Genomic DNA, 12,486 nt, shown 5'->3' on the forward strand with positions numbered 1-12,486 from the left:
CTAAGTGATTTCTTCCCACAGCCGTCGTGCCCACACAAACCTCTGCTTCTCACGTGCCATGTCCCCAGCGTGGGAACTGCTTGCAAACCAAGCACTGCTCAGCTGGCACCTGTAGCTGAAGCTGTGCTTTCTTGGGGAGCAAATACAATAGAGTCCTGGTCCATGGTAAAGGTCTTAGGTGCCACTTGCTACTGATCATTCCAGTTATTAGGAATTAATTTTCCACTTTGTGAAAATGTGTTAGCTCATTCCGTGTGTTGCTGAAATTAGGGTAGAACTTGAATTGGACTTGTCTGACAGCTTCCTCCCCGGTTTGTCTTTCATACGTGAGATGCGAGAGGCCTGGGACTTGCATTTGAGAAAGTGTCTTGTGTCATATAAACAGCTGGAAGTGCAGAGAGGAAAAAGAGGCTTTGCTAAATGGCAGACTTCAAATGGATTGAGGTTACAAGTGCCAGGGACCCTCTGCTGCTTGGGGAGCTGGTTACTTAGCAATGAGCAAGCTCATTTGTTGTCATTTTTATTTTAGAAATGGAATGGCATGAAGGGACACAAGCTTCCCTGGTTTTCACTTATTTTTCTAATGAACACAAGCAATTGAAAAGGAAACTTGTTTTTTGTTTTTATGTTGTGGGTTTTTTTTCCCCCCAGAGAACTCATATATTATCCCTGCTACAGAACTTGAGGTCTCTTGGTATCAGTTTCCCAAGAACGCATCTCCAGGTTGATTTCCAGTAACTTTTCCAGCAACATGCTCTGAACAACACAAGTACTTGATCCCACTGATTTCAATGAAATATTGGGTGTTTAAGTTGTTTGTGGGCTTTTGAACCCTTATTCACGCTTAATGGTAAGTTCCCAGCAGCTCTTTGCTTGCCGGCTTTACCTGATTCTTGCTGCTGTTTAGGCTTGGCCTAAAGTTTTCTTTCCAATACTAGAGGGTGATGATGCAGATAGAAAGGCTATGGAGGCGAGGAGATGCTTCCTCTGATAGCCAGGATCTGGGAGCTGCCATCCTGCAGCAGCTTTGTCTCCCAGCCTTGTCTCCCATAGAGCTTGTCATCGGCTAATGTGCTGTCTTTCCCACGTGCTGTAAGTTGGCAACTCCTGCTTTAAGTCATGCATATTTGTGTGATTTTTGTTGATGTTTCGCCATGAAGTAGCATGTAAATTGAAAGGCCAGGACAGATTTCAGCTCTTCATGTGTATGTACCATTCCTGATGCCTACTCCAGACAAGACCAGAGAGACGAGGTGTTGTTTTCCAGTATGTTCTGCAGTTGATCCAAGCCATTTTCAAAAATTTCTCAGAAGGGCATGGCTAACCCAGCACAACCCATATGGAGATAATCTTTGAGGGCCAAACTTGTAGCTGATCATCAGTCAAATCCTCAAGACCGTTTGGGCTGGTGTCGGCTCTTCCTCTGAAGCCTCTACGTATAGGAGCCATGAAGGTACCTTCTGGCTCTGCTTGCAAATAGAAAATCCCTTGCAAATCTGTATTTGGAAAAATTAGTTATGAATCTACTGAGAAAATGAACAATCAAAACCTCTTACGGCTCAATTTAGTACACATACAAGGTGTAGGTTTAAACCAGTTTCATTAAAACACTGCTCTCTTTATGGACGCTCACATTTCGGTTCGAGTGACTTATTTTGGTTTAGCTCCTGGCAAGTAGGAGCAGACTTAAGCTGAATCAAAATAAGCTACTGTTAAACATAAGTGCATCCACACAGCTTTTTCCACCACTTTAAATGCAGCAGTTTAACAGTAAGTTCAGCAGTGCCGTCAATTCAAGCTTGGAAAAGGGACTTAAATGACAATAAGATTCCCTTCACTGTGTCATAAACTGGACAGTCATTAAAGGACTGACTTGGGTTTCTGTTTACAAGTTAAACTGCCTATAGCATTTCGGTTGCTAAATTTGGAAGTAGCTTCAAAGAGGAGGCTGTTAATGAGCTGAGCAGCTGTGTGGTGCATTCTTTTAGCTCAGATATTCCTGCTGATAAACAGGTATTTGGGACACCCAGTCTGACCAGCCTTAAAACGCGTTCTCACTCGGAAACCCCAGACATAATACAGCTGGATTGCTGGTGCGTGCAGTGTGGGTTTAACTTCGACTTGCCTGGCTTTTGGGGAATTTGTGCAATAAGCTTTATTGCAAGTACGTGTGGGGTTGGGTTTTGTCTCCCTATTTCACGCTGCTTTTTATAAAAGCAAGTATTTTATCTTAATTCCTAAATCTGCTTGGACTGGGTTTTGTCTCATGGTTTGACCTATTCCTGAACTTCCCCAAAGACTGGGGAAGCATCTATTTTATGCTTTATACTTAGCCCATTACAGAAGCTAATTACAGAAGGGTAAGATATGACCAAGGTTTGGTGGCCATCTGATTAGAGCACTGCCATTATTGGTCATTTATTTGCAGTATGATTGTACAATCTTCAGGAACTATGAAAGACATAAAAAGGATTTGCCAGCGTCCAAAAAAGCTTGCAAAGTTAACAGACAAAGGAGACAGCAGAAGGAAGGGAAGGATTACTGGTTTCCCCATTTACACATAGGGAAGTTGAGTCTTAGAGGGATTTAATAATTTGCCCAAGTTTATGCAAGTTGTTCCTTAGCCACGTACTAGTGTTTTAACCTTGAAAGATCATTCTTCTTTTCTGTGTGCAATTCATTGAAATAATGTCCAGTATGGGTATTGCTCATTGCTCGCTGGAGCATCTGTTCAGCCGAAGAAGAGGGAGTCTGTACGCTGTGGACGGCCTTTGCAATGCTCCACTTGAAAGTTGTTCTTCTACCATGGCACTGATCTGTGTTCTGATTTTTGTAATTCAACAGCCCTCCTTCCGTGAAGGTCTCGAGATTTTTTTTTTTCCCCTTTCCAAAAGACGAAGAAAACATCTGGTAATTTGAGAATCAGTCTTTGTGAAAGAGAGACAGAAACAGCTCCCTTGCTCACTGTGCTATCACTGTTATCTGTTTAGATACCATTAACTTTTCCTTTGAAGGTAGTAGATAAGGTTGCCAACAACAATTAAAAAACAATTTTTTGGAGTGTTAGGTTTCCCTGGCTTTTCTCAGATCAGGAAATGAGATTAAAATCAGTTGCTAAAAAGCCACTGTGTTTATTTGAATACAGCGGAGCATGGCGGCTCAGGCCACCTCATTAGAGGAGGGTATTATAAGCAGGCAAGTATTGTGTTTCCACTTTGATAAAACGCACTGTCTGACAGCAAGCTCGGGGTAGCTCTCCGACTGTATACGCTGGCACATATTTTCTGCCTCAGTGGTTCCCCGCAGTAGGGTAGCCAGTCTCTGCCTTTCTGTTTGACGTTTTTGCTAATAATTACTTGAAAAATCATCCACTTCTATTTAAAAATTGCTACATGAAGTAGTAGTCCGTCTTTGCATCGTGACAGCAAGAGGCCGATGAAGTAACGGGTGTTCAACCACATGAAGCTAACTTCATAAAGCATGGCCCAGGGTGCACGGCAGGAGGGCTTGAAATAATTAGCCTCTGGAGGTTGGAAGCCTATGCTGTAAATCCCAGAGCTCAGAGTGAGGATGGTTTTTTATCACTGTCCTTGACAGGAAAATTGTAACATCACGGCTTACTCCCGCTTTGACATTATAAACTTACAGCAGTGCTTTGCAGAATCCCGTGCTTACGCCTCCATTTGCCTTCCCCCTTCCACAGCCTTTTTCGTAGGTTAGTCACCGAGCTGTAGGAAGTGTTCTTCGGGCCGTAAACCATAATTTTCATGCGTCTGGCTTCCAGGGAGGATCTGGCCCTCTCTGAATTAGACAAATTTCCACTGATGCAATTACTGCGATGTTGTACAGTGGCAAGATCCCTACATCAATAAACTGCCCTGATGGGGAGTTCATCCACGCTGGCGCCACTTCTTGGAGAAAGGCGCCCGTGCCGCGGGCCGGCACTTATGTAAGTACATAGGAGTTTTGTCGGCGGGGATTTCTCCGATATTGTTAGCACCTTGGTATTTAATGCGGAAAGTCGGAGGGGAATGTCTCTGCGCAGATACTTGGGTAAGTTGTCGCGTGTATCAGGAGCGTCTTGTAAATGATAATGAACAGATGCCTTGTACATACTACACAATAAGCCACTTCAGGTTGTCACCAGTTGTTTATAGATGTTATTAATATTAATAATTTACCACTCATTTCCATATGAAGCCACATTAGGCTTGTCTACACTGCCTACAGTTTCCTCCAGAAGCTGTAAAGCCGTGGCAGTGTGCCCAAACTAACAAGTCCTGCTGAGAAAATGCTGCCTTTGTTCGTATCTCAGCAGCGCTGAGCTGAGCTGTGTAGACGTACCAGGGCATTTGATCTTAGCTTGTGCATCCATACATAGCACAATAAACTGTAGTGATCAGTCAAGCCCCTGCTCCAGGGGCTGTTTCAATATCTGCTCAACAAGGGGCAGTTGTTTGGTGGTGAAGGTGCTCTCTTGCACTACGGAAGAGGAGGTTCAAAGCTTGGGGATCTTTCCTTTGCAGAAGACTTTAAAGGCACCAAGTTCATCTTGTTAGGGAACTGGGGAAAAAAATTAATCACAGCGTTTGCCTGCCATGGGAAACCTGAAGTTTACTCTCCCCTAACTCAGACAAAGTTGAAGTCCTGGTGTTCTGCACATGCAGGAAGCAGGAGTTGAAGTCATAAAGTGAGATATTTGAAAGCTTTTAGCACTGGCCTGCATCGTCTCTCAAGGAATTTAATGGTGCTATGCCTGCTCATGTCAATAGACCATTCAGGCCAGCCCCAAACTTGTTTAAATATTTGTGTGAAATGTTCCTGTCACTCATCTGCCTGCAGTGAGAGGGGATCTCCAGTGACGAGGTGACCCTACGGAGCACAGTGCTCGTGGTCTGGTTCCCCGCAGTCTGCCAGAGTTTGTGTGTGTGGTGCGGAAAGGTCTTTCCGTGTAACCTCAAGGCTGAAACGCAGATTCCCAGGCCTGTTTCTTCAGCGCTTGGATGCGCTGAGGTCACATCCTCAATGATAGCTGCATTTGAATCCGATTTTGTGTGGGTTAATATACAACACGCTCTGTGGAGGCTGGATACAATTATCGGTATTTATTCCCAGAAGCCTGGGGAGCTTTTTGTCGAAAGACAAAGCAACAAAAGTTCCATGGTATGCAAAATACAGACCTTTGTATTTCAAGTGAAATATTTAGATAGGAATCATTACTGAGTCCTTTTACAGCAACCTTGCCAGAGAAAGAGAGGGAGGGAGGGTTGGGAAAGAAAACACAAAGGAGGTAATAATATCTGATTAGCCAAGCAGCTGGATAACTGATGGGGAATTGTGAAGCCTATCAAGGCATCGTGACTTTCTGTGTGAGTGACATTCTGCAGCAGGAATCGGCTACCAGCTGAGGAGCTGCTCTTGAATATTACCCTTAGGACTTGTCTTTTATTGGTAACCTTGTGATATCCTTTGCTAGAGCTGTGTGTTTCTGAAAATTTGGTGACTTGTCTACAAGGCTTAATTGACAGCTGTCATCACAATACCAGCTGGGTCAAATCCATCCCTCGCGCAATGCCAAGGAAGTCAATGGCATTACACCACGCATGGATGTTTTGCAGCCGTCCTCTGTCCTTCTGCATCTTTTCAAGGCTGAGTCTATTGCAATGATATGAGTAATGTCTGCAATCTATGCATTTTGTGGATTAATTTGGGAGTATTTTTTTGATGCAGTGCCCAGTTTAAAATTATGCATGTGATATCTAGCTGTCTTCTCGTTCACACCAGCTCAATGCCATCATTTTCAGGGGAATCACTTATAATTTAAAGCAGCATCCCAGAGAGAAGACTCAGTCTCATCATTTTGTAGTGTTTTTTCAAGATATAACCGAATGTGAGAAGCAGCTGTAGGTACTCTGTTTTTGTTATGGATGGAGGCTGAAAGGCGACTTGGTCATACTTTGTTGACTGTAATTGTTGCTCTGTGGTTCTCCTGTTTTAATATCATGCTTCAGGATTTTCCCATTTGCAGGTGCTTTTTGTTTTCCTCCTTGAGGTTAACTTGGATGTCGGGGTTGCCTTCTGTGGAGCACGGGAGGTTAACCGCACTTGCAAACAGTGTACTGTACAGCGCACGCTGGCACTGTCGGCAATGCTGACCGGTCACGCCGGTGCCGGGCTTGTAACTCTTGCTCATATGGCCAAAGCTACACCAAATGCTGGATTTGGCATCAGGAAGGACTTTTCCTCCATCAGACTGCTAAGTTTTGGGGGTTGTTGGATTTTTCTTAATTGCAGCAGGCTACTTTCACCAAACAGCTTCCTGGCTTTTTCAGGGACCTGGTCATAAGTCATGCCCTGCCTTTCCTCCTCCTTTCCTGGGATCCGTTCTCAGGCTTCTGGTCTTTGTTTAATCTTTGCCATTTGTTCTAGGTGTTTCATATCTAGGCTATATGTTTGTCCTGAAATTGCCTGGGGGAGAACAGAGGTGTGAAAGAGGGGTAGGGCTGGACGCAGTAATCCCTTCGTTCTGTTAATCCTAATGCCCTGAACTCAGATCTAAGCCTTCCTAGAGACACTGGATTTTGTTCAGATTACTTTGATTGTTGTTTTATTTCATAATCAGTGCAAAGAAGTTCATGGGTTCCAAAAATGATTTCCTTCAGTGAAATAAAACCTATAGTTAAAGAGTATTGCCAAGACCATCTAATACAGGGTTAGACCAGCCAGCGATGTACAAGTCTGATTCTGTTAAAGAAAGAAATGATGCTGATCAGCAGGTGAGGATTTGGTTCATAATATCAGCTTTTGCTCCATCATCAAATCAAGGGTGATATTTCCCCTAGCTTGAACAGGAACAAGATGACACTGCTTTGTCAAAACTGTCGGCCAGCAAAGATGTTATCCACGTGAATTTGCAAATGAACTTTTGTTGTGCCTTCTTCAAAAACAGTTTCTCATTTGAGTAAAAAAGCCATATTTTTAGCAGATTTGAGTGTAGAAAAATCCAGCTGGGTTGTGTCATAAAACAGCTCTTTAAGAGAGAATAATAAGGGAATTTTTATTACTCAAGACCTGGAATTCTTGGGATAAACTTGATGTCCTGACAGTGAGATTGTATTCTAGCCCTTCTTCAGTTATTTTCAGTTGCTAAAATCTGTGAAGCCTCTTAGAGTTATTCTCCCAAATTTTACACTTGCAGGTAGGTTTTAGATTAGAGCACAATCGCTAATATGTGAACCGTAAGAAATAGGCCTCCAGCTTCCCAGAACCGGAGGCATTGGCTATACCAGCTTAATCTGCGTCTACCTCCCACAGAGAGGATGTAGGAAGGAAATGAAAAGTGTATGTAAAGTTTTGTGTATTTATTACTTTTTAAAAATATTTTTCATGGGTATAATCTGTCTTTAATGACACATTCAAACTGTGGTGCTGAGAACTATTGCATAGCTAATGCATTGTTTTGTTTTTGTTTATTCTGCAGAAATGAAGGAATTTCATTTTTTAGCAAAATTACTGGTGCTGCTTTATTATTCACAGGCCTTAAAATGCATGACAGGCTGAACTGCAAAGTCCTCAATGATTTTAATACCAGCTTCTTTGCGAATCTAAACTGGTTTTCCAGCCCACTACTTGGTGGGCCACAGGGGTTTTTGCTATAGTGTAATACATATTTAAAGCTTATTATGGATGGCGACGTCTGCAAATACGCTCAGAAAGGAGAAGAGGAAATGCACGGTGTTATCTGGAGTCGAGCAGGGAGGAGATTATCATAGGAGGAAACCTGAACAAGAGGTGTGACAGTTTAACAGGCGGAGGTGCTGACTCGGAGTATATGATAGACACAGGCAATTTCAAGAGGATCATGGAGTTTAGAAGCCAGCCTTCACTCATCATTACGAGTGAAGAAACTTCTGGCTAGCTTGTTTTCTTTGGATGAATAGAAATGGTAGAAAATGCCGTCTAGTTAAAGCACTGCATGTATTTAATTCAAATATAACGTTAGGGTTTATTTTGTTTGTTCTTTTGGTCTCCTGTGAACACTTTTAGGACATAAATGCCATGCCTTAACCTGGATTCAGTTAGGCAATGAATGGCTTGGGATGTACAATATGCAACTCTAAGACAGGGACTGTCTTTTTATTTGTGTAGTGCTGGGCATCCAGAATCTAAGTTGATGACTAGGACTTCTAGGCAATGCAGTGATAGAAAAAAATAATCCTGAACTATCTCAATGGCAATTTTTGTAAGGCAATGTATAGACCTATGGACTATATGCAAGGTTTTCATAAGGGGGATTTAGTTTTCCAACAGACTAATTGATCTCCTTGACATTCTCATACACCACGTAGCTTTCTTGGGCTCAAGTGACTTCCAGCTTTGCCCTAAAATAAAGGAGATCAAAATCTGACATTATATGATTTAAGTTCCCTGTTATATCCGCTAAAACAAGCTGACAGGTGAAAAGTCTTCTAAAAATATGCATATACTCCATGTTGTAGCTGTGTAGACCTGTACAGCTTTGCATGCTCTACGTGCCTGTCGTATTTCTTACGTGCAATATTTATACTTCATTCAAAGCTAGGGCAGTAAAAATGATTTAATGAAATTCACAGCTTTTGAAAGATATTACCATACTAGAGTATGTGCTTGAAACTTTTGAAGAATATTTATACATACATACATTTAAATAAGCACGGATTTGTAACATACGGTCTTTACTAGTACCTGACGTTATCGCCCAGGTCTTACAGCCCTCGCCGGCTCTGCGACTGCAGCACTAGAGAGTGAACACCGTGAAGTCGTTATAGGATTTGAAATCCCAGCCAATTCGTCTGGGAATCCTGAACCTAAATTGGCATTATGAAAAGCAAAATGCCAGGCAGGTCCTTTGGTGCCCTCTTTGATCTGTGAGCATTGTCAGTGCGTAGAGCGACGTTTCATCTCCGTGCAGGTCACGCAGCGTGTGCTGCTCCAGCCCTGGGTTCTCTGCAGGGGAAAATCAGCCAAATGGAGAGAGATGTGTGCATGCGTTTGTGATGGGGATCGACGTGGCGCTTGAAAGCTCATGTAAAATAATAGTCGTGCTGACCACCGTTAAAATCTGCCTCGAGACTGAGTTCCCTTCATTACTGCATGATGTGGCCATTATTAGGCAGCATGGCACAAATACTTTATATACTTTAAAATTAACACCATATATATATATATTTTTCTTTTTCTTTTTTGCTAAAAGGCTTGCCATTGTCTAGCGGGGTGTGTAGAAGAATGGCAGAGAAACATCAAGCTGTATTGCAGCTGGTTGAGACCAGACATTTGAGGAGGCTAGGAAGGGAGGTGGGGAGAAAGCAGCACTTGTCAGCCACACGCTACGCCAGGGCAATACGATACGGACATTGTACTGTCTGAAATCCCGGCTTAGGGAGAGGATTCAGCAATGAGCTGCCTTCATGAATAAATCCCGCAGTGAGAACATTTCTTTTAATTCCACCGCTGACAGTGGGTTTGCAGCCGAGGGCTTGTGGCAAGCCACAGGGCCTCGTTAGCGCTGCTGCAGAGGCCGGGGATCTGAGCGCTGGGCTGATATAGCCTTGGCCAGGCACGGGTTGACCTTACAGTGTCCCAGACATCTAGGATGGGGATTCTGGCACTACCAGAACACGTGTAATTGTCAGAGACCAGCAGTGGTCTAGAAGATACTGCGTGAAGGATTACTAATTAGAAAGATCTAATTGCATTTGGTCTTCAGCAGGACCTCAGAAGGAGTACAGCTCCATCGTCTTACTTATCCACGTTAAAAGGATGATTATGCATTGCCTTATCTGTCTGATATCTAAGTTGCTGATGTTCTTTGGGTGCCTTTGGTCTGATCTCATCGGTTCCTGAGAGGTGCTGAGGAATTTTCATTTGCTGTGAATTCTAGAGCACATCGTGGTGATCAGAGGCTTTCATGAGCCAGGTTGTTCATACTCTCCAGGTAGGCCCAGCCAGGGATCTACAGCTGCTTCATCCATAGCTTAGTCAAAAGCGAGGCGCACTGGAAAGCCCATGAGTAGACATGGTGTTGGGGTACTCTCACCCATGGCAGGTGCACAAAGAATCAGAAATCTCTGACTGAGTATTTGTTCCTCCAAGCTCAGTTTTGCAGATACAGGTAAACTGGATCCCCACTTCAAGGTGCTTGGCCAAGCAGGACCTCTCCCTGAAAGAGCTGTCTCGAGTTGTGGCTTGCAGAATGCCCTTGTATCCCAATCTTGCAATTCTGAAAGTTTTATGTGAATGTTTTACTGTTGCTTTTCACCCAAGTGTGATGTATTTAATGTATATAAAATACATATAAAACTATGTTTATAATTAGATACATGCGCATGCGTACACACACACACACACACACACACACACACACACACACACACACACACACACACACACACACACACACACACGGAGGACCTAAAGCAACTGCATCTCCTCTGTAGCCTCCTAGAAATTGTTGAACTTTTATATAAAATCAGTCACAGCTCTGTAATTTCATGCTTTATTATTTTTGTTGCATGTATGAGGGAAATTATAAACCTAGTAATTTCTCTCCTTCTATATAAAAAGCTTTAGATAACATCAAGATACCGCAGTAATACAAAAGAAGATGCCTAGATACATTAATGAACAAGATTTAGCATAGGCACTGTACACCGCAATGGCACTAACAGGCAGTGAGAAAAACACAACCTTGAATGGCTTGGAAAAGTAAGGCACCCTGCCATGGATGAGAGCAAAATATGGTTTTTATACATAAGGCCATATTCCTGTCTTATTTTAAAATATGGGACTATGCCACTGGAAGGGGTAGATGATTCATGTCTGTGGGATTGCAACGCTTGCAGGACTGTGTGCCAAATCCGAGACCTTAACCAAGAAGAGGGAGTCCATGTGCCTCCTTGCCCCACTGCCCCCATCGCCAGACTCGTGTCTTGTCTCAGGGGACAGAACTGAACTCTGCTTTTGTATCCAGCCCCTTCAAAAAGATGGGTTTATTTTTTAAATCCTCGTGTTGGAGATCTAAGCGTTTCAACATAAGAATATTTAAATATGTTGAACATCGCTATAACATTACGAAGCACTCGGATAAGCCTGTACAACCGTGTCCTTCTTCCCGAGCCACGGATGTAATAATATTCTGATTTGTGCGTGCGTGTGTGGCAGGGGCGGGATACGCTTTGTTTTATCTGCGAATTCTACTTTATCCCCTCTCTCGAAATATAATGCCGGTATTTTAAGCCTGAGCATTTAAAACTGGCATCTAAATCACTTTTATCTGCATAAATTAAATCACCAGATCAAAGCCACTGAGCAAATGAGGTCATTTGCTTAGGTCTCTCAAGTAGGGATTATGTGGTAGCATTATGGGTACCTCTCTTTTTCCATGAGTATAGGAAAGAGGTAGACTAGGTGCCCGGTTGTTTTACATCTCAAAAGGTGAGCTATGCCTGGGCCCAAGTGCCTGCTTCTGATACCAAGCTTTAAGCAGTTGACTTAAAGAAAATAATGTAAGGACAGAAGAAGAGAAAAAAAATCAACGCTCCAAGGTTTCCTTGTCCTCCCGGTTCTCAAAGCGAGGCCTTTTGGTTAGATGCCGTTAATGAGGCAACGGGCCAGGAAAAGATAGGAGAGAATTCCCAAACATATATTTTCCAGCCTTCAATCTACTTCTGTAAAATGCATGTAATTATCTTGCAAGGCACATTCAAAGAAATCCCTCCTAAGCCTTGTAATTTATGTGTCGGGCTGGGAGCAGGAGGCGGCCGGCGGAGCCCCTCTGCTGCCCCGCAGCCGGCTGCGGGCGCTTTCCCGCGCTCGGGTTTTCGCTCGTGCTGCGGGCGGGAGGCTCGGGGGTGCCGCAGCGACAGTGGAAGCGGGGATTGCTTTGCTTTGCTGCAAAGAATGGCTGTCCTGTGTACAAATAGGGCACGTCTCAGAAGACGTGACAAAAAAAACCCAAATCAACCAAGCCCCCCTTTATTTCTCCCTTTATTGGAGGAACGGGGAGATCTTCAGGTCTTCAGGCAGTGGAAGCTGCACCGCGGTGGATGGACACGGCGTTGTGCATCTCGTCTCGCTCTCCGTCTGTTTTAATTTAGCTCTCAAATCTGCAAGTGGTTATGCATGTGCTTAACGCAAAAATGTTTTGCTGGTTTTATGTGGTTAAGACTGTTTCGGTGCTTAAAATTCAACATGCGTGTGTTTTTAGTGCGAGGCCCTTAGATTCATTTTGGCTGTAAAGTTTTAAAAAATACTATCTCAGCGTTATCTTTCCATCTACCTGTGGTGGTTGCATTTGTCAGATCTCATCCACCCTTTAATGGGAAAAGTTTTCCTTTGCGTCCACATTTGAAAACCACATTAGTTAACCAGAAAGCAATTTACGTTACTTGTATTTCTCGTTGTTTCTGACTCTTGTGCCTTGTGAACGACTGATCACTGAGAAGCGAA

General features: G+C 43.3%; 1 protein-coding gene across 7 annotated transcripts in view; it reads left to right on the forward strand.

Annotated features, from left to right (window-relative positions):
- AUTS2 (activator of transcription and developmental regulator AUTS2) overlaps window positions 1–12,486 on the forward strand; it is a 767,986-nt gene that overhangs the window by 661,426 nt on the left and 94,074 nt on the right. The gene's annotated exons all lie outside the window — the stretch shown is intronic.

This window comes from Dromaius novaehollandiae, chromosome 19 (genome assembly GCF_036370855.1).
Source record: "Dromaius novaehollandiae isolate bDroNov1 chromosome 19, bDroNov1.hap1, whole genome shotgun sequence".
Taxonomy (NCBI): domain Eukaryota; kingdom Metazoa; phylum Chordata; class Aves; order Casuariiformes; family Dromaiidae; genus Dromaius; species Dromaius novaehollandiae.